The sequence below is a fragment of the Salvelinus sp. IW2-2015 genome, linkage group LG4q.1:29 (genome assembly GCF_002910315.2).
Source record: "Salvelinus sp. IW2-2015 linkage group LG4q.1:29, ASM291031v2, whole genome shotgun sequence".
NCBI lineage: Eukaryota > Metazoa > Chordata > Actinopteri > Salmoniformes > Salmonidae > Salvelinus > Salvelinus sp. IW2-2015.
The window spans coordinates 60,661,214-60,665,697 of NC_036842.1; positions in this window are offsets into that span (position 1 = coordinate 60,661,214).

A 4,484-nucleotide genomic window follows, 5' to 3' on the forward strand; every position below is an offset into this window, starting at 1 on the left:
GTTGTAGAGGGTGCAACAGGACTAAATGTCAGTTGGCTTTTCATAGCTGATCATTCAGAGTAACTCTACCGATCTTGCTGTCTCTAGAGAGTTGAAAACAGCAGGTCTGGGACAGGTAGCACGTCCGGTGATTAGGTCAGGGTTCCATAGCCGCAGGCAGAACAGTTGAAACTGGAGCAGCAGCACGACCAGGTGGACTGGGGACAGCAAGGAGTCATCAGGCCAGGTAGTCCTGAGGCATGGTCCTAGGGCTCAGGTCCTCCGAGAGAGAGAAAGAAAGAAAGAAAGAGAATTAGAGAGAGCATACTTAAATTAACACAGGACACCGGATAAGACAGAAATACTCCAGATATAACAGACTGACCCTAGCCCCCCGACACATAAACTATTGCAGCATAAATACTGGAGGCTGAGACAGGAGGGGTCGGGAGACACTGTGGCCCCGCCCGACAATACCCCCGCTCTTGCAGCTGACTTCAGCTTGTTCCAACTCTTGGTGTCTTCAGAGCCATCTGTATGGATGGGATGGGTATCACATAAGGGTTTCATAACACATTACACATCACAAATTCATAAGCAGTACAGAAGCCACCGCAATACAGCTGGCTGGCTACGAGAGGCCTTAGCTGTGATGTATTGCAGCACGTAGGGTACGTGGAAGTCTTTCAACTGGCCTCACAGTTTCCTGTTTAAGGTTCTGTCTGCACAAATGGTAAAGGTCAGAGATTTGGATATAATGACGAGATACTCATGTCTCCACCCTAACACGCTGACTACACCATCCTCGTTGCGTGCGCTAGTGTTGCAAAAAATAAATGTACATGTTGTTCAATCATTTCATCCAAAATGCTCGTGGGCGTCAACGAGCGTCTGCATGGCCAGGCGCTAAAATAGAATTAGATCTCCTTATTAGTTTTTAGGAGCTAATACCCACGTGTGTGTGATTGAAAGATAAACTGAAGTCCACACTCCCGTCCAGTTGGTGGTGTTAATGCATCTTAAAGTTGGTTGCCAACTGCCATAAAAAGTCCACAGAAGAAGACTGAAGGAGGTGTGATTAGTGGAAACTAACTAGGTTTCCCCTTTTATCTGTATATTAATTGTCGGAGAAGAGAACACACGATTTTGTTTCTCAAAATGGGTAAAAATTCTACAAATATCCACATTAAAGGACCTTGTACATTTCAGGTAAAATAACAAGCCAATGTGTATATCCCAGGAAAAAATAGCTAGCAACCGCAAGCTAGTTAAATGTCTTTGAATGTTTCATGTGTTTTGACCTGTCCCCAAATTAATATAGTTGGTTCCGTGTTCGTTTTGATGTTTCAACCTGCGTGTCCTGATTGCGTCTGGTGTGGATGGACGCATGCACGTGCCCGGTCTAGTCAGCATGTAACAACTGGATTGGTTGTACACAGAGCAGAATGGTGGGCTGTTATGCTCCTGCCTATTCCTCTCTTTGGATTGGTGGATACATCTCGTTAATATTTTTTGAATATTTGATGAGGGGTGTTGACGTCAACCGTCTGTATTCAATGGAGATATATGCTATGCTACTAGCCCCATGTCATGAATATGCATTGATATCTCGAGACAACAACGATATAGTGTTTTTTCTCAAAGTTGTCGGGATGTCACGTGTCCTACTTATATCAGTACATTTGTAACAACTTAAGCATTACGAAACTTCTATTCAAATACACCTCACGTAGCAGGTAAACCATTACATTTTTTGTTGACCTGTCACGTTCCTGACCTGTTTTCCTTGTTTTTGTATGTGTTTAGTTGGTCAGGGCGTGAGTTGGGGTGGGCATTCTATGTTATGTGTTTCTATGTTGGGTTAAATGTGTTGCCTGATATGGTTCTCAATTAGAGGCAGGTGTTTGACGTTTCCTCTGATTGAGAACCATATTAAGGTAGGCTGTTCTCACTGTTTGTTTGTGGGTGATTGTTCCTGTGTCTGTGTCTGTCGCACCACACGGGACTGTTTCGTTTTCGTTCGTTCGTTTGGTTAGTCTGTTCCTGTTTGTGCGTTCTTCGTGTTTATGTAAGTTCACATGTTCAGGTCTGTCTACGTTGTTTTGTAATTTTCCAAGTGTTTTTCGTGTTCGTCTTCGTCTTTCAATAAATCATTATGGATTCAACCTACGCTGCATTTTGGTCTGATCCCTACTCCTCCTCTTCAGACGAAGAGGAGGAGAGAAACCGTTACATGACCAAATTCGACCCTCACATTGACCTCCATATGAAAACAGATTTCTGGCCGAGTTATTCCTCTCGTGTGCCCTCTTCCTCTCTGTAAAGGTGCCTTGTGTCTACGCCCATTCTTTCCCATCAACCAATCAAATTCAAATTGCAGACGGGCCACTTGTGCTTTCTGCCTTTTCTCGCTCCTGCCCAAGGAATACAGGTATAGGTAGCTGTGTCCCGGACTGGTCTCGGGAGTAGTGGGTGTGTCAAAAGGAGGGGGTGTGTCAAAAGCGCTCTGCCTATAGGACGCTCTTGATTGAACGGCTTTGTCTAGAAAGAGTTCACATTGGTCAATTCCAGACCGTTCTCTATCTGATGTTGAGGAGACTACTGACATGCTGCATTGTTTTGTAGCTAATATATTTCCTTTGCTTTTGCCTATTTCAAAGTCACTCACTGTCCAGAAAAACTGCATCACCAGATTAGCATAAACAGTGGGTAACACTGTTACAATAGCTTTTTCCATGTGATAACCAACACACCAGTAGTTATAGCACACGCAGTGGCGACCCGTCATTCAGGGTTTTGAGCCCCACATTTTTAGCTATTTAAAAAATATATATTCTATATTCTTCATTCTTGAGTAATGCAGGTGTTTGAGCCTAGCTCAGTGTTTTCTGTGGTGGTGGGGCAGCCAGCGGAAAATATGGAGGGTAGGTGTTGGTAATGTTCTCTAGTTGCGCCATGATTAGCTCAGTGTTCTGTCACTTGTGGGGACAGTATGTCACTGCTAAGTTTAAGGGTAGACCTCGAAAATTCAAGCCCCTTGGGTGCTGCCATAGAGTTACATTACAAGTGCCCAAGCAAGGTCATTGGCCATAGATAAAATGACGTCAAATCACATTATATCATTATCTACAGTAGCTTTGATTGGACTGAGCATGTCAACATCATACTTTCAAAATCTTAGCTAGCAGTCATCATCATGAATCAAGTCAACAATCTACTGGCAAATCCTTTTTAATCCTTGTTGTATGAAGAGAAATAATGAAGAGAAATTACAGATAAAACGTATAGGTGCTCATCGGCCATTGGACATAAACATTAAGCAACAAGTTAGAAATCGCAAATTCAACAATGAGTGGTTTGGAAGTGACAGTGACAGTGGCTAACTGCAAGCATTGCAAAGCAATCACTAGCCTGCTATTCAGTGGAGTGGCTGTGTGGTTCCAAATCTGGGATGAAGTGTCTCTTTTCCAAGTTTGAAATGATAAACATTCTACATTGGCCATGCTGTCAATGAAGCATGATTTGTGCCGCAATCAAAACAACTGTTATCTCGAAACAGCGAAAACTTGACTTCAGTGAGTTCAAGACAACTGGGAGTTTTGGAAAAAACAAGCTCCGACTGGGTAACACGTTTTGAACGGTCATCCAACTCAGAATTGTAAGTCGGGAACTCGGGCCCCTTTCTAGAGCTACGACCTGAAGATCAATGACGTCATCATTATTCAACCTTGTTTTTTTCCGAGTTCATAGTTGTCTTGAAAGCACCAAAAATCCAGAGGATGCCAGACTTTGATGACAAAATTTGCCCATGAAGGACCGCTGTGCCACCTTCCTGTTCAAGTGAGCACAGCACAACAAGGTGAGTCCAGAAGTGTCTTGTATGCTGCTCCATAAATGATGTAATATGCCAGGGAGATATGTATACTGTAGCTAAGAAAGTAATAGTAAGTGTATGTTGTGTAATAAGCTGTTAGTAGTCCATGTGCCTCACACTAATAATTTAGTCTATTTACCCCTCTTAATTTCGACCTACTGTTCTGACTTGGTGGTGCACATGTAGCCTATAACGTGTTTTAGAGAAATGTAATCATCACATTTTGGAAGAGCTTTCATTGTCTGCTTATGAGCCTCCTTTATTTATCCTACGGTTCTGACTTGGTGTACAGGGAGAACACTTTATGATCGGCCCATTTTCTGAATTATGTCACTGTACATTTCAAAAGTGCTAAACAAATAGTTATATTGACTACGTCCGTCCAAGCTTGCTCATCAATGTCTTAATCGAAATTACTGATTGCCTCTTAACAGTTTGTGAGCACAATTTGTCACCGTTATAGTGCAATTCATGTATTGTTTAGTGTTGTGTTGTTTAGTGGCTTTTGGCATGCATCCCACTTTTTGTTTATTTTTTTGCCCCACCAAGATTTACATGCTAAAATCGCCACTGAGTACACGAATAGGTTGCCTAGAGCGGTGGACTGAATATAACATGCACACACACACTC